Source organism: Macrobrachium rosenbergii, chromosome 48 (assembly GCF_040412425.1).
Source record: "Macrobrachium rosenbergii isolate ZJJX-2024 chromosome 48, ASM4041242v1, whole genome shotgun sequence".
NCBI lineage: Eukaryota > Metazoa > Arthropoda > Malacostraca > Decapoda > Palaemonidae > Macrobrachium > Macrobrachium rosenbergii.
In genome coordinates, this window is record NC_089788.1 from 24,462,038 (window position 1) to 24,481,304 (window position 19,267).

Sequence of the window (19,267 nt, forward strand, 5' to 3'; positions counted from 1 at the left end):
GGAAGAAAAACAGCAGAGGTCTGCATCGAATCATGAAAAGAAAAACCTTCATCAAAGAAATTAACTCTTATCGGTTAAGGCCAGAATGCGTGAAGTAAAAGTTGTGCATGTGCTGGTGAGCCTATTTCCTTTTTCCACTGCCAGTATAGATTCACGAAAAAAGGAGAGAAAGGAGTTGGAGACAAAGAACGAAGAAAAAGCAAAACAAAAATCGGCAGACCGTGTCGCCTGCACATGGTATAAGAGTCTCCTTCATGGCGCCCCTGTAAGCCCGACCAAGACTCCCATTAAGGCTCTTTTTACCATTTCAATTATCTAATTCTATTTTCCTTTCCGCGAGAAGAATTTCGGAACATTTCCCATTATTTTAAAAGCTGATATCATTGTTTGATCAGTATTTCCTATCAATACTTCAAAGACTTTAGGAAGAGTTAAACTTTATTCCTTATTGGCTTCGTAGAATTTAAGAAAGGATTTGACTTACACATACATTTTGGAATAAGAACTCTGAAATCTGGGACAATGGTTTTAAGAGGATTTCATTTCGTCATTCTTAATTGTTTCTGGCAGGAAAGTTGCCCTTCTCCACTTTCAGAATGAAGACCTTCCGATTTCATGAAATAATTAGAAAAGAAAATTTATTATAAATTTTTGTGAGTTCAGAAAGGATTTCTGGAAGACTCTGAGAAAAATGAAATTAGTAGTTACTTTTTTATCCTTTATTCAGCATATGTTATGGGATGCATAAATCACAAGTGTTTTAATGCTAAAAATGTTTGATCTATCATAAGGTTCATATGAAGTCAAGTTTGAAACAGTTACTTGCATACATTCACGTCCATGTATGAAGATCTAGAGTGACATTTTTGTTCATTATTACGCATGTGCTTTTGGAAAACATCTTCAGAGCTTTTTATGTTACAATATGTACCGTAACTATCACAAGAACTCATATTTTAGGCGAAGTATGTTACATGAATTACATACCTAACAATTTATGGTATTGTTAACTTCCAATCACACGTTCACTTTAACCGATATAGATAAAAAAAAACACACTCATACATTTATATATAAATACACATACATACATGCATACACACATATATAAGTGTGTGATATATACATACATATATACATATATATATACACACACATGGAGAATTGGAATTTCTAAGGTCACTTTTAAAAACAATGGCTACCTGTTGAATTACGTAAATACATATATTGGTAAACAGCTTTCGAAATTATATGTATACAAACAACCCGAAACTACCGCTACTGTAAAGAAACCTGTTATTTATTTACCTTTAACTTTTACTAGAACTCATAGTTACGATTTAAAAAAGCAATTAATTTCTGTTTTGTCCACTGGTTACCCTCAGCTCGATAACAAAATATATTTTACTTTGCAAAACAAATTAGGTAATTTCTTTAAAATTAAAGACCCTATACTAAAAAGCCTTCGGCCCAATCTGATCTATAAATGGCAGTGTGGTGGTTGTGATGCCACTAGCCTTGGAAAAACTACCAGATTAGCTTGGATGAGATGGTTTGAACACCTAGGTAAGTCATATCGTACAGGAAATTATCTTTCAAGGCCTAGTTACAGTTTTAACAACTGCTCAGCTTGCTACAGGCCTCGACATTTTAGAAGTTCTATACCGATCAAGATAAAGCCTTCTTTGGCTAGAAATGTGGCTGTGACCTCACTTTTGTGTTTTTAGTCTGCCTTTGTTTGTATATTGATTAGTGCGTTTGTTGTGCCTTTGTACCTTCCGTTTTTGTGACTTAAATTTTTGTATTTTGCTTTATTTTATTTTATTCATTTACTTATTTTGATTAGCCATCTTTTAAACGTATTCTTATCAGTTTTATAGTAATTTTTGCTATATTATTTTGAATTTTATTCTAAGAATTGTAATGTAATTTTAATTTTGTAGGTCGATAACGAGTGAGAGTACTGCTCGAAACTTGTCCCAATAAGGTTGTGTAAAATGATGTTCCGGGTTTTGGCCTTGGTGTCCTTACTGATATGCAGATGGCGCTTCCCTACTGGTGTATCCATTACTGTGAATGTATGTATGCATACATATAATTGTGTCGTTTAATAATGAAATTAAATACTTCCTGAGCATAGAAAGTAATGCCATTCGTTAATTTTCAGGGAGTGATTTACAAAAGAAGGAAAATTTGTTAGATTCGGAATGTAGTTCAGCTTAATGCAGCTAGCAGAAACAGATTTAGTTTTAACAAAATTTTGAAGATAAGTTCAACCTTTATAAAAGCAGGATACTTGGGTGATCTTTGAATATATCACTGAATATTATTGGCAAGACAAATGACCAGCTCAGCATCGCAAATAATAATAATAATAATAATAATAATAATAATAATAATAATAATAATAATAATAATAATAATAATAATAATAACTAATAATAAGTAACACAAAAAGACATTTTCATTTAAATATTGGTTACAATATCAAAACGAAATGGGACAAAATAAAATTAAGACTGCCCTCTATGTAGGCAAAAGGGGTGCACAGCCAGGCATGAAAAAAAAAAACAGCATACCCACAAGGAAACCCCACAACCGTTTTTTTTCTTTTATGATCTAAAACATCTTTAAATATTACAAACACTGTAATGAAAACTGATTTTTTTCAATATCAGAATGTTTAGTATACTGTACTTTTAGTTTTCTGTAAAAGAAAACTATTGTGTCGGCTGTGTCTGTCCGTCTGCACTTTTTTCTGTCCGCCCTCAGATCTTAAAAACTACTGAGGCTAGAGGGCTGTAAATTGGTATGTTGATTATCCATCGTCCAATCATCAAACATATCACATTTCAGCCCTCCAGCCTCACTATTTTTATTTTATTTAAAGTTAAAGTTAGCCATAATGGTATGTCTGGCAACGATATAGGACTGGCCACCACCGGGCCATGGTTAAAGTTTCATGGGCCGCAAACTCGATTGCGCCGAAGAAACTTTGGTGCATTTTTTACTTGTTTAAAATAGGTCTTAGTTTTTTCTTTCATCGGATTTTCTGTATTCCTACACAACTTGAAGCAGTTCAAATACAAATATAAATTGCTCTCTTTAATTAATAAAATGGACAAAATGTTTCCATGTACCAATATAAGCTATTAACACCTTGATTCTGCGGTCAATGAAGCATCATGAACATCTCTTAGTAGATGAATTATAGCTGTGTCTTTAAATGCTGTGTCATGCAAGGTTCAGCATACCAGCAGTCACAGCAAATCGGAATCAGAGATCTCATCGATTAAATCATGTGGTAATTTTCCCAGTGACGCAGAAGAATTAAAGTGGTGTCTATCTGTCAAGTATTTATTGTCTGCATTTTCACCGTTATTATCCTTAGTGGAACTGACGAAAGAAAACAGAAAGTAAAATAACAACGACTTTTAGGTCAAAGCAAATGTATGAGGGGAGGCATAAGTATTAAATGACTGGAGTTATACACCACCTACTTGGAATTTTGTTAGAAAAGGAATTACACAAGCATGCACACACATATATATACATTTACATGTATTATAAATATATATACATATGTATAACAAACATCGCGGATATTTTCCTCGTCTTAGTTTAATACCTGATTACCAATTTCAGTGCTTAATGAGGGCATCGGTTTAACCACGAAACTTTTAATGCTGAATACTGTTAGTGAAACAAGCAACATAAGATATCGAAAAAAAAAACCAGCAGAATAATAATTATACGATGAATAATATACGGAGGAAAAACAACTTAGGAAACAGGGAAAAGACATAAGCTAACAATAATATATAATATTGTGGATTTGGAGTCTACTTCTTTTCCTGTGTACCTGAAGTAATACGGAAGCATCGGTAGGGACTTTGATTGTGGCAGCTGCAAACACCATCTTAAGACTGTTGCAACAAAGAATAATATAAATTCAGACCACGAAAAGAAAGTCCTTTTCATATTGCTGCTTCCGAAAATGGTACCGCAGGAAGTTACTCTTATAAAAGCAGTAACGTCACGAATCTTGAACCCAGCTTTACTGTTATTGCAAGAAATGTATGAAGAATGTGTCCCCGGATTTTATGCCTCATGGGCAAGAGACCAGAATGTAAATATTTTCCCAAAAGGAAAAATGAAATAGGAAATAACATTCATTCGCTGCAGATCGTTTTAGGTATATATGTATATGTATGTACACACACACACACACACACACATAAACATATAAAATATATATATATATATATATATATATATATATATATATATATATATATATATATATATATATATATATATATATACACATATCTGGTCACTTTTACATGCGTTATACACGCACTGTAAATTCAGGTGAAATTAATGATTGTTTTTAATGGTCACCGAAGAAGTCTTGAACCTTCAGCACTTCAGTATCCAGATTCAGTAATGAAGTGCGTTCTCTCTCTCTCTCTCTCTCTCTCTCTCTCTCTCTCTCTCTCTCTCTCTCTCTTATATATATATATATATATCTATCTATCTATCTATCTATATGTATGTATATATATATATATATATATATATATATATATATATATATATATATATATATATATATATATATATATATATAATAATCAAAAGTCATGAGGCACGGAAATGGGCCATGAATGGAGTGTAGAATGGTTGATGCTGGCAGACGGCAGAGTACTAATTGGGGATAGAGAAGAGCAAGAGCAAGGGTAAGTAGAACCCAGGCAGGCCGATCAATGAATGTAGCTACGGATGGTAGGAGAATGGAAGTATTGGATTCTTTAAGGTATTTGGGAGGTAATGTTTCGGATTAAGGTACGATGAGAGAAGAGGGGAATTAGAGAATGGTAGAGGCAACGATTATAGCAGGATGATCGGAAAACGTTTGGAGGAAACGTTGAATGCCCTGTATTATTATTTTTAAGATAGTTTAACCAGACCACTTAGCTGACTATCAGCTCTCATAGGGCTGGCCCGAAGGATTAGGATGAAATACCAGGTCTAGGCCACAGGCCTAGAACTGGGACCAAGTAGGTCATTCGCATGATGATGAACAAATGAAAATGGAGTTTTAAAGAAAAAACTGTATAATGAACATGCTTTTACACTGAGACACATGCATACGATAAATGCATTTGCTCGTTTCCATGCATACCAAAAAAAAAATTAAAGATTAAAAAGAAAATAAAATGTAAAAAAAAATTAAAAATTAAAATTCAGAATAGATTACATTAATATATATATATATATATATATATATATACATATATATATATATATATATATATATATATATATATATTGTTTTTAAGTCATTAAACTCCCTACCGGCTTCTGTATTTAATATTTGCTTGATTTTATATTTTTTATATTTTATTTTAATAAGTTACACTTCATGAATGTTAAAATTGGGATGACTGAAAATGTATAAGATTCCGACAAAATTTCCTCCATCGATTTCTTTCCAAAGGTTGATACTCGCTGCTATTTATATTTTGGACAGCCACACAACACATGTTTGACTTTTATCAACACTTTGCATTCTGGGCATTCGGGAAGAGGGCCAAGTGGACTGTTCATCAAGTGTCCATGTGTCAAACGAGCGTGGCCTATTCGCAGACGAGTCAGAATTACTTGTGTGCGTTTCTCTCTCTGACACGATGAACTCCATTTCCCTACACTGGATTTTATCTGTTTCAATTTATTAATTATAGGTTCCTCGTTCCATATATTTTGCCACTTATTCACAATGACTGCTTTTATATCTCTTATGTAATCACTACATTTTACATTTCCTATTGCCATGTGGACTGCTTTATCAGCTACTTCATTTCCTTTAATCCCTACATGGGTAGTGATCCTACATATTTCAATATTTTTCCATTATTATACAATTTACGGAGTTCATATTTAGTTTCCTGTACACATTATTTTTTGAGTAGTAACCTTGAACGGCTTCTACAGCGCTAAAAATAACAAAATTATTGAATGATATTTGCTTTATAATTCCTCTGATTACTTTTGCCATTAAGTGATTGCACACAACTCTGCTGTGAAGATCGAGGCATATTAGGCAAAAGATAACTGACATGACTTGTACTGGGATATCTGGGATATAGCTGCATATCCTACTCCATGTTGTGATTTAGACCCATTTGTATAACTCGCGTAATGTGAACGTTTTTGTCTTATATGATCTATGGTTTTTTGTCTATGGTGTTCCTGGGTATATGAAGAACTTTCTGATAAATATTTCAACTGTGTGCAAGTCCTCACTTTATTCATGGTCCAATGGGGTGGTAACTTCACTGTTGAAGGTACTTGTACATCCATGTTCAGTGACTCAAACAATCTATTAGCTCTAATTGGGAAAGGAGGTGGATGATTGTTTATAAATATATCCCTTAGATCAAAGATTTTTGGTTGCAACATCACTTTATTAAAGATTTATATGCCATGAACTCTCTATGAAGGAATAGTGGCAGTTCGCTACATTCGACTTGTACTGAGGAGACTAGTGAGGATCTAAATGCTCCTGTGCATATTCTTAGTCCTTTGTTGTGAATTGGATCTAATATTTTCATTGCTGCTTCTGACGCTGAACTATATATTTCAATTCCGTAGTCAATGATTGATAACACAGTTGTTTTATACAGTGTGGTTGGAATATGTCTATCAGCTCCCCAATTTGTGTGTGATAGTTTTTTAATTAGACTTAGCGCCCTGTTGTATTTTGATTTTATGTAGGTTATATGGGCTTTCCAATTCAGGTGTGCATCAAATACTAATCCTAAAAATTTTGCAGTTTGGCTAATTGGTATATTATGGTTTCTGATTTTCAATTCTATTTCTTCACCTTATTTCCATTTTTGTTTTAAACATGACAGCTTGAGTTTTTTCCTATAGAAAACCTAAAGCCTACAGATGAGGTCCATTCATCTGTTGTTATTATGGTTTTATTAATCATTCGTTCTGCATGCCTTATGCGTGATGCTGTATAATATATGGCAAAATCATCCATATACAGGTTACTTCTAATTCCGACCGGCAGCATGTTACTGATATCATTAATTGCTAATGTAAACAGAGTACCACTAAGGACACTGTGAACTCCATTTTGAAGTGGAAATGTCTTGAATAAACATTTATTCTCACCTTGAAAGTGCGATCAGTCATAAAGTTTTTAATAAACTTAGAAGGTGGCTAAAGTATGTTATTATAACAATGATTTTAATATTGCATACCCTCCACGTAGTGTCGTATGCCTTTTGGATGTCAAAAAGACAGCTACTGTAATTTGGTTTCTTTCAAATCCTCTACGTGTGGTCTTCCAAATTAGACGGGGAATCTAATGTAGATTGATTACGCTGTGAGCCAAACTGGGAAGGAGTTAAAAATTTATTTTCACCGAATGCCATGTGTCGTGCATTTACTACCAACAACTTGCACAGAAAACTTGTTAAAGAGATCGGTCTATAATTGTTCACATTACTGGGATCTCTTCCAGGTTTCGGTATAGGAATTATTATGGCATTTCGCCATTCATCTAGAAACAATTTTCTGAGCCATAAATGATTGTAAAGTTTTAATAAGTATGATTCTGCTAAAGGTTCTAGGTGGCAAATCATTTCAAAGCAAATCTCATCACCTCCAGGAGCAGATTTATTAATGTTCAAGAGAGCATATTCCAGCTCTTCCATATTGAATTTCTTATTATAATATATATCTCCCTTTGTTTCAAAGTTACATTGAGACTTGCTTTTCTTTATTTATTTTTTAAATTTTATCCATATTTTATCACTACTTCTTATATTTTGGCAAAACTTTCCCTGAAGTATGTTACTAATTTCGAAAGGATCTAAAAATTTTTTTGCCATTATCTAATATAGCTTGTCTGGGTGGTCTTATGTTTGTTCCATTTATTTTTCGGAATTTTTCCCATACTTTTTGAATGAATGTTTATTTGTTATTTCCGATACATAGGACCTCAAGACTATTTTACCTTTTATGACTTCCTTTCTAAATTTAGCTGATATTTTTATTATATAAAGGTTTTAATGCATCTATTTCTATTGTACAATTGTCATTTTTGTTTATGTGTTCTTCTAAGAATGGTTTTGATTTTACTTATTTTGTTTAGTCTTCTGTTTAGAGTATCTAACCTCTCTCATAGAGAGTGTTTTTCGTAATCGATCCATCTGACCACCAGGGAAACTTTAGTTTTTACTATGGGGTTTGAAGGAGGAATAGCTTTGTCTGCTGCCTTTTTAATGAAAGAAACAAAGAATTCGTTTGTCTCATTGTGATTTCTCAAATACCATATGGCGGTATGTTTCTGGTGTGCAAGTTAAAAATGTCCCAGTCTGCTTTTTTGCATGTTATCAAGTGGGAGAGTATGGTTTCGGTTTATTATTTAATTTAATGAGGATATTATTATGGGAAAATGATCACTGAGTAGGAGCCGCGTTCTATCTAGTTTGTCAACTATATTAGTTGAACAAAGGGTGACATCTGTTGAGGAAAATGTTCCATGGGTTTTCGAGCAATACGTATTTACTTCGTTGTCATTCAGACAACGGAGATTATTATTGTTCATCAAGTTTTCTATTTTTTCTCCATCTTTATCCGGTGTAATATTGTGATAGTCCCATATTGGATTATGTGCACTGAAATCTCCTACAGTTAATATGGGATTCTTAAAATCTTTCATTATTTTCTGTAATATGTTTAAATCATATTATTTTCTGTTTTCACTGTTATTGCTGGAATTTTGTAATTCACTGTGATCTATATCTACTTTGTCGCATATCATTTTATTATGGACATATATTGCTGTTCCTAAATTATTTTCATTTTCCTTTGATGCTGTGGCTAGTAGATATTTACCTATATTTGGAACAAATTTTCCAACGTGCTGTATACATATAATCATTGGTTCGTATTCACTTATAAGTCGTTGGACTTCTCCTAAGTTCATTCTCGTTAATAATCCATTTATATTCCATTGAATTATATAACGATTGAATGGCGTAATATGAGAGTGGTCAAATTACTCTAAATTATTTAAGTTGATTTTTTAAAAATATTGTTATAAGTTAATTTGTATTTTGTAGGTCTTGATTAATTTTTTGTTATTTTAATTTGACTTTCGTTGACTGTTACATTTTTACTACCTGATTTAATTTTTCCAATTTGATTTTATTTAGAATATTATCTGCAAAGCCGATATGTTTTTCTTTGTAATATTCTAAATGTTCAATACACATGCAACCTTCTTCATGAGATTTGATGTTTGTTTTTTCCTTATTCCTATACCTCATGAAATTTCTTATGGTGTTGGTTAGGCTTTCTTTAGTTATAGGTTTATTTTTGCGGCACACTGCTACAAAGCATTTACTACAACCACATGTATCTTCATGTTCATTAGTTTGTTGTTCTTTCTTGGTTTTTCTTGTGGTGCCTATAATTGGTGATGGGTGAATTTCTTTGCTTTCATCGCAGTATCTATATGTTGGTTTTCCATTTCATCTGAATTTTGTGATTCTTGCTCTCATGTACATTGTTACTGTGGAAAAAACAGTGTAATGTTTGATTTAGTGTTCTGTTTCTGAACTTTAGCTTTTGGTGAGATTGGTGGGTTATTTATCTTTTTAAAGTGCTGTTTGGTAGAATTAGGTGGGTCTTATCAAGTTGCCTCTTCCGAATTGTGTTATCCGTTTTGTCACATTCTTGTGTTTGTAATTCTTCTTCGTCTTACTCTATGTCAATATTCGTATCTATTTCTGGAAAGGAGGTCAATCTATTGTCAACTGTGATAATGTCAGTTGTATGAAATCTCCATAGAAGAGTTCTTTTGATCATGTATTTTTTTTAGTGATATTTCTTTATTTTTACTGTCATTCACTTCAGTTTGGGTACTGTTTGCTTTTGAAGTATCTGCATATCTAAATTTCTTACCTGGGTCATTCAATCCTCTCACTTTAGTTCTAACTTCGCTTCCCTGATCGACATTCCAGTTTGTTCCTGTAGTAATCTAAGTTCAGTATTGTAAATATAGAATGCACATGTTTTAGATCGGGCATGATGTTCTAGGCCACAAATTTATGCATTCTGTTGGCCACAGTTCCAGCGGTGTTTTATGTTCTGGTGAACCGCAATAGGCACATCTGGAATAATTTCTGCCTTTAATGGCTGTATACTATTTGCAACAGTTCTTGCATTGTATGGGTTTGGGAACGTGTCTTAGTTCCCTGTTTAATCCCAGTATTTTAATTTTCATGGGCAAGGTTTGGCCACTGAACTCTTTATTTTTGCTATTTTTATAGATTGTCTTTCCTGCTTGGGACTCATATAGTTCGCAGTTCAACATTAAGGTACCTTTTCTGTAATGAATCTAGAAACATTGATTTGTTTTGTATTTCTTCTTTCTAGATTTAGTAATATCACTGTGCCTTGTACACTGTTCATGGTGTCATGCCTTGTAACGCTTATATTTATGTTCCCTATGTTTTTAATATTTTGATAATTTTGTGATTGGATTCTGGTTGCTGTTTCAACCAACCATTCCCTTTTTTTAATTTGTCTTTTGCTCATCTCTTGTGATGGGCATCGGTTCAACAAATAATTTTCCAATTTTAATAACGATATTTCTTGGTCGGCTTGTAAATTCAAAAACCTTGACCAGTTTGATTCTCCAAAAAGGGAATCAAAGTGAACCAAGGTTGAGTCAGGTCTATATTTTCTTTCGTTGATTCTTTGAGGCTCCAAATGAACCGTGGTTGAAAAGTTTGAACTATTTTTTGTTCCTTTTTTTTTTGACAGGGACACAGGCACAGAAACATCTGGCTCAAAGGAGAATGGTTCCATTGTAACAATGCCAGGTCCTTTTTTTACAGGGATATCCTTTTTCTTGCACGGGTCATCAACATTTGGAGAATTTTCAGTCTCCAAGGTGGGTGAAGAGGTCGTCATCTGTGCCAAAACAGTATGATCAGAGGGCCCAGGGGTACTCGATTCTTTATTCTTACTATTCATAAAGATCGAATAGATAGAAAAAAAAGTAAGCCTGAAAACTTTAAAAAGAAATCATTAGTCTTTCATGGCGTTTATTCTTCCACTAATGGCACAAGTGAGAGCCGACCCCAAATGTCCGCCCCCTACCCTACCCCACAGGGGAGTGGCACAATGTGATTAGAGTGGCCCAAGTGTAAGCCAAACCTGCTTGCCAGGACCGAGAGTATTACAAGAATAAAATCATCCCCACACTAATCGTATTATGGGCAAACCGGGTAGAATGCCGAGAGTCCTATCCCCAGAGCTAGACCCCCCTGGAATCCATGGCCCAGCTCCGCAGAATAGTTCCGCCCCTTGAGATATCAATCTGATATCTGTCAGGTCCAAACATTATCAAGTAGTTGATGATCCTACCACAATTCTCACTATTTAGCTTCGGATATAAAAACAGCTATATCTTTTCCTATTTAACAGGCCCAATAGATTTCTGCAAAAGTGGAAAATTCCACAAAATTAGTCCAAAGTAATGTGAAATAATATATGAGACTCTTGGACTCAAACCCGGAAACAAATTCCTGGGGGTTCAAGAGCTCCCCCCCCCCTTCACCACGCCAAGGTGGCCCCATATCGAGGGGGAAATGCCCATGTAAGTCAAGTCTGGAACGTAATGAGGGACTACTCAGCCAACCCTCCTTTATACATGCTGAATAAGAATGAAACAAAAAAGTTGAAATTGTGAGGTAACCTGCTTACGCGCCACGTGGCATAAAAACAACTGAAATGGTGGGGATTCGTGCCTAATTCATCAGTTATAGTATGAAAGTGCGGTGACCACTGTCAGCTCTCTTCTTGAGAGTCACCCTGGATAGAAAAGTGGCTTATTTCGTATAAATGTATTTAGATAAATACTTATATATACGCAAGCATGCACTTACACACAAACAAATACGCATACGTGTGTTTATTAGCAGTGAAATTTCTATACACTCCACTATATATATTACTAAAGGTTATTAGATTTTATTTTTACAGAAATCGGTTTGAAATTTTTGAATGATTACGTTATAAATCCCTAGGTAACAACACACCCTCTTTTATAAAGGATTTGATATTAAAAAAAAATGTATACACTTGAGGTCATGTTTTGCTGTGGATTTAGATCTCCCGATCTATTAAGCAAGCTCAAAGATGAGATAATGATGAATATTTGTAAAGAAGTCGACAAAGATGAAGGCTTTGGTAAATAAAATAATGTGTGATCAAGACAGAATCGTCTCTGGTTTTGAATGTCAGTGGAAACAACGCAATGATGCTGAGAAGCACAAAATAATAAAAGGTATTGTATGTGGTGATTCTGGTCTCATCATAATCTTTTTACCTTTCAGACTTTCGGCAAATCTCTGAGAATAAGGTTGCTAGCCCCGTCCCTGATTTCCATGATCTTATTAGATGCTGTACCCGTTTGTAAGTAGGTTGTCAGGTGGGTGGTAGGTTGCGTGCGATCCACAGTCCTAGCAAATGGTCTGAAACTGCACCACTCTGACACATCACACACTTTGACTGATTGTACTTTACAAAGGTGGGCGGTAGGATCGCTTTGCTATGTTTTAGAATAAAGAAAAACTTTTGAAACGAACTGCTTATTTTTGCTCAACTTCGAAGACCAGTGGGATGGACAACAAGCAGTCATTTTCTAGGCCAAAGAAGAAAATTAAGGAAGAGGAAGAAGCAGTCTGGAGTTTAACACAGAGGAAGAAAACCTGGAAAGGGGAAAAGTATCCATGCTCAAAATAATACAGGAAAATGTATTTACGCTAGGGATTAGACGCCGTGGGGACCCTGCATTTTTTTGGCGTGGTTTAAATAATTTTTCTTTATTTTGAATTTTAACTTCTGCAAATTTTAAAGCTTTCGTAAAGATGTAGCAGTGTTTTACATGAAATTTTTACTCGTTACTTTATCAGTTAGGGACTTCATAAAGAAACATGGAAACGACCTGCTGTTATTCTCCAGTGCTGACATCTTATAAGCAATGAAATTTATTTCAAAGACAGTATGCCTTAGAAAGTGCCCATCTACGCATTAAACCTTTCTTACAAACAATTACTCACTTATACACACGCATACAAACATATTCCAGGTCTTCAAGGTCGATGGTATGTATATGTGTATATATATATATATATATATATATATATATATATATATATATATATATATATATATATATATATATATATATATATATAGATATATATATATATATATATATATATATATAGATATATATATATATATATATATATATATATATATATATATATATATATATATATATATATATATATATATATATATATATATATATATATATATATATATATATATATATATATATATATAATATATATATATATATATATATATATATATATATGTATATATATATATATATATATATATTATAATATATATATATATATATATATATATATATATATATATATATATATATATTATAATATATATATATACATATATATACATACATATATATTTATATATGTATATATATAATATATATACATATATATATTATATATATATATATATATACAAATATATATATATATATATATATATATATATATATATATATATATATATATATATATACTGTATATATATATTTATATATATATTATATATAGTATGTATATATATATATATATATATATATATATATATATATATATATATATATATATATATATATATATATATATATATATGTAATGAGTACCAACACGCACGTCAAAGTCCGTGTGCGTTTCCCTGGCAACCAGATGCGAATTAGCGCAACCATCTCCGGTTGCGCTGCCTCGTCTTCATCATCATCATCCTGGTTTGATGCGCCACTCATAACTTAAGCTTCACGTATCATCATCCGGTTATCATGGTTTCCCGTATATCCTTCAATGCGTGTTTCCCGGGGATCCTGCGGGATTCTGATGCCCTTTCCAAATTGCTCATTCGGGAAATTTAGGATCTCTTGGGTTTCCGTCTTTTCCCCTTTTTTTTCGTTCATTTTTAGTTTTCATATTTTTTATTCTTTGATGATTGCAGACATATTAGTGGGAATTTATTCATCTCTGCAGATGCCAGATTAGTAATGGGGGAGAATTTGTTTCCTTTTGCGAACGATGAGCTATATTTGGCCCAAATTGTCCTCGTTCAATATCGTCCCTGTTACAATCATTCTTACCGCGTCGTGTAGGTACAATATGCATCAAGAAAAGCATTAGGTATTCTAAGTTCACAAAATAGACCTGTCATTTAATGTTTGGCGTTAGTAACTTTGGCGTTTAAAACTTTGCAAAGGGATAGGAAGACAAATTTAAAAAACTAAAATCTTGATCTGCGAAAAACGAGAGCTAGGGGTCCCTGAACAGCTAAAACAGTCCAAAAAGAGACTCCAAAATAGTTAGATAGCCAGAAAATGTATCATTATCATCTTATTAAGTAAAATACCGAGGTACAAAACCCCATTACCTGAGGGTTAGCCTGAAGACTTTGCTTTTAAATGAGAAATAAATTTAAAGGAAAATCAAGTTAATGAAGTTGGACACCTAGGTGGAAGAAAACCAAAAGGCATAAGGAAAAAAGGAAGGGCGAAAAACAACGCTGATGGTGCCGAAGTGACAATGCTTCACAAGTCATGACTAGTGTTCTACGGAGCGCACAGGAGGCGTCACCCTGGTAGTTATGACGCAAAGAACTTAAAAGCATGAATCAATTTCATCGAAGGATTTCCACCAAAAGATAATATGTCTATTAACTTTGCATAGATCATATTTTGAGCTGCTTGGTTGTTCGACAGTTGGTTAGCAGGATTACACACAATTTTATGTGTAGACTTTAACAAAAATTTGACCTTGGTGGCCCTCGTGACTGGCAGCAAGTGACTGGAATTTGGGAAAGGCAGGAGCAAAAATCTTGACTAGAAGGTACGTTTTCTGGTGTGAACTGCTCAGTCTTCTCGAACAACTGTAGTCTCCGAACCCTCTTGTAAAGAATACCATTATAAAAAGCAGACTCGAGGAACTTAATGCAAAAATAAAATGCATTAGAAAAAGAGGAATAAAATGGTCGGGGGTAAAAAACCAAGAGAATTTTAAAAGACATTTCTTTTGCTGGAAATGAATGGGAAAACTTTCTGTTCTTTGACGGATACCACGGGTTTAAAATATGAAACAGAAAGAAGTAAGAAACAATGGGAGTATATAAAAATAAAGAAAGAACCTGATATTTAATCATCTTAAGGAGGGGAAAAGAGGGTCAGAAGACAGTGTAAAAATACTAGTTGAAGAAATACGCTTTTTTCAGGTAGAATAAAATTACGATTAGGAGGACACGCACAAAATACAGATGTGGTACTTCTAAATAAGAAAGGAAATTTTAGTAAAAAGGCCATTAAACAATTACCATTAGAATTAAACATGGCGAGATCATTACGGAAGGAGAATAAGGAAAATGTAAGGAGATGCATGTGAAGGAGAGAAACAAAAATGCTTTGTAAAAATTGCCACAACTGAGCTAGGATGAGAAGCCAATTATTGTAGAGAAAAATCAAATAAAAAAAAATAGTAACAATTATCAAATATGAAATATGATAACATGAGAAGGATATATATTAGTATAAAAAAGAAGTCATATTATCATAAAGAACTTGCTTACACATACATCTATATATATATATATATATATATATATATATATATATATATATATATATATATATATATATATATATATATATGTGTGTGTGTGTGTGTGTGTGTGTGTGTGTGTGTTTGCAGATGATGAATAAGAATAATAAGAATAAAACAACTTTCTGGTTTCAGATAGCCTTCAGTAGACGAGACTTTGCGTCACTGCCTTCAAAATGCCAGCATATCCCATTCCCTATCTATTATTTCGGACTTAGAAGTGATTGGAAAGATTTCCTGAAAGAATTACACTCTTTTATATTTAACGAGAATCCAAAGCCACTCTTCAGAGGATGCAATCAACTTCCCTGGTATCAGTATTATCTCTTAAAGGGATAATACAACCTACTTTATGAAGCCTACTGAAGAGAAATTGACAGTATTTCTTTAGTTCCTTCACATTGCTCATGGTGACAAATGAGGAATTCGTCCACCACTGTTCAATTTCTTTTTCAGTTAGTATTTTTAATCACATCTGAGAAGGCTTTCTTCTTGCTCTTAGTATGTGAAGATTGCCGATAACCTCATGGGACGTTGCATAAGAAGGCGATTCCTAATTCTAAAGAGAAAACTTCTATTGCCTTAGGGTTTTGACCAACGTTACATTCGGAAGTAATGACACATTATTTCATATTTCGATTATCATACAAGAGATAACCGAATATAAAGTACTGTCTTGCTAAAATGCACTTCCTTGTCAGTAAATATGCCAGATTAAATATATTTGCGCATGGAAAATGAAAGTACTGTAAAATATAAACTATAATTTTTTTTTACAGAAAAAAATACTTTCGCTGCTTTATCCCTTTCAACACATAAGTTTTAATTTTCTCGGAACATAAACATTATTTGGATCTGGGTCGTTCTGCTTTAGAAGTACAGAAAGAGAAGAAAGAAATTGGAATGAATGTTGTTTGCCCTGCAACATTAATCCTACCGGTTAAATCCCTTTGGCGGCTGCTTGTTTAGCACTTTGTTTCCCGCGGGATAAATCCCTGCGGCGATTCTGAGCTTAACATATGTTTCCGAATACAAGAATAAAGAAAAAGACGATTTCCTGGGGCTATTCTCCTTTAAAAAACTCTCTTATTCGGCAGAAGCAAACGTGTAATTATAATTTCCATCTAGGAATGAAGCGCTTGGTGGCACCACTGACAGGAAGTTAATACTGAGCAGAGAAGAAACTTTTTTACATTTTGTATATTTTGATTTACTTTCATTTGCTGCTGTTTTCCTTGGGCAAAATTCGAGAGTACAAGAACTAAAGATTATTAATTAATCTCTCTCTCTCTCTCTCTCTTGCACGCACACAACACACACTGTCTTTTGTTTACGCCGGTACCTAATTAGATATTATTTATCATTAACATAATTACTGTTCTTGTTGCTGTTGCTGTTTTTGTTGTTGATGTTGTCCAGGTAATTAAAAACATAAAGAGCAAAACTATGTATAATCAAACAGCGATACGCAACAGTAATAACGTTTCAGATATTTTCGAGCTACATAACAGTCAAACAAATAATTCAGGTTTTATATACCAGTTACGCATATTGATTATAGTGTGTAACTTAACTACTGATTACGCAAGCCAAAGCACTTGGCTTTGTACCCAATCATCTCTGTCTTAAAATCTGATATGCACGGACAGTAGCCTTCACAACGACGAACGGACAATGACATATATATATATATATATATATATATATATATATATATATATATATATATATATATATATATATATATATATATATATATATATTATATATATTATATATATATATATATATATATATATATATATATATATATATATATATATGTATATAAATATATATATATATATATATATATATATATATATGTATATAAATATATATATATATATATATATATATATATATATATATATATATATATATATATATATATGTTGTGTGTGTGTATAAACCTGTGTGTTACCTAACTTAGACATTATTCTACATATATACATATTATATGTGTGCATGTACAGTATATATATATATATATATATATATATATAAATATATATATATATATATATATATATATATATATATATATATATATATATATATATATATACTCACATAAAAAGTACATGCAAAATTAGTGTGAACTTATGATGCACGACGAAATTTGTAATCATTCTTTTGTCCTGGGTTTTGATCCACAATTCCATTTTCATTTCGATCGCAAACATCAAAGACTTCAATTTTCACAGGCTAGTATTCTCACGTCTCTGTCGCAATCAAGAGTTAAATCCTGCGAATTTTAATCATCATTTTCATAAAGGTATTTTTTCCCCTTTCCGTTTTTTTCCTGCGGCCGATAAATCATTCTCTTTCTGAAAGTGTCCACGCGCATTACAAACTTCGGCTTATTTAGATGCAGTCCTTTTTTATAGGCGTCTGAATATCAAGACTGTTTTCGTGTATTACACAGACAGATAGATAGACAGGTAATATGTTTCAGACTGGAACATTTTCGTGATTAACTATCAATTAAACCAGAAAGAGAAAGGAAAACCATTTTTATCCCTCTCATTTATCCCTCCCTAAGAATTCTCTTCTTTTTCCCGGTGTCTTTGATAACTATGCTTTGTCATCTTTCAACTTGAGAGTCTATCTCTCACTGTGGGGAAGTCCCTTTCTTTTCCTTACCCCTTTTTATCACCCCTTGATTAGATATGGAATTATAGCTTCCCTTACCGTGATCCATTTGAAGGATTATAACACAGTATACATTACTCTAAATTATCATCACGATCCCTTGTGAATTATTGAACAGCACGAAAACTTATCATTTTGAAAAGTAAAGGTAAAAATAACAGTAGATAAATCCAATATAAAGGTAACAGCATATAACGAACTTATGATTACGTGCAGGGAAGTATTCAATAGACTCCCAGAAAAAATAAGTCACCTACTTACTAGCACCCAGTGAGAAAGACATTGCGATTGTGTTTCTGAATAAATGAGAGGAAAAATAGTCTGATCAACTCTTTATAGATTAAAACTTATTGCACCAATAACTTCAGTTGCCAAAAAATTTAATTAAAAGTCATTAGTAGAAACGATAATGCAACATTTAGAAAAATACAATCACTTCCCACAGAGATGACTGCCATTATCCCCAGCGGGAGACAATGCCCTGTATAGATGACCTCCATTTTCTCTGGTATGAGAGCCAGGGCCAATATTCAGGAAGACATTTGTCCTCAAAAAAAACGGAATAAAAAATATAGCCATTCCAGGCCATGTTTTGTCTGGATTCTATTAGTATTTATGGCGGAAAAACAAAAGTGAAAGAGAATTCCAAAGCTTTTCAAAAGTGAGAAATGAGAAGCTCTATGAAGTTCGGCGATTACTGATTACTTATGTCAATGGGGTAAATGTGGAAAGAGGTTGCCTGAGGGTATAACAGGACT

The 19,267-nt window shown here is 32.9% G+C and overlaps 1 protein-coding gene across 2 annotated transcripts in view; it reads left to right on the plus strand.

The window, feature by feature from the left end:
• The window catches only part of LOC136831291 (glycine receptor subunit alpha-2-like), an 805,495-nt gene that overhangs the window by 207,639 nt on the left and 578,589 nt on the right, over positions 1 to 19,267 (plus strand). The window lies entirely within an intron of this gene.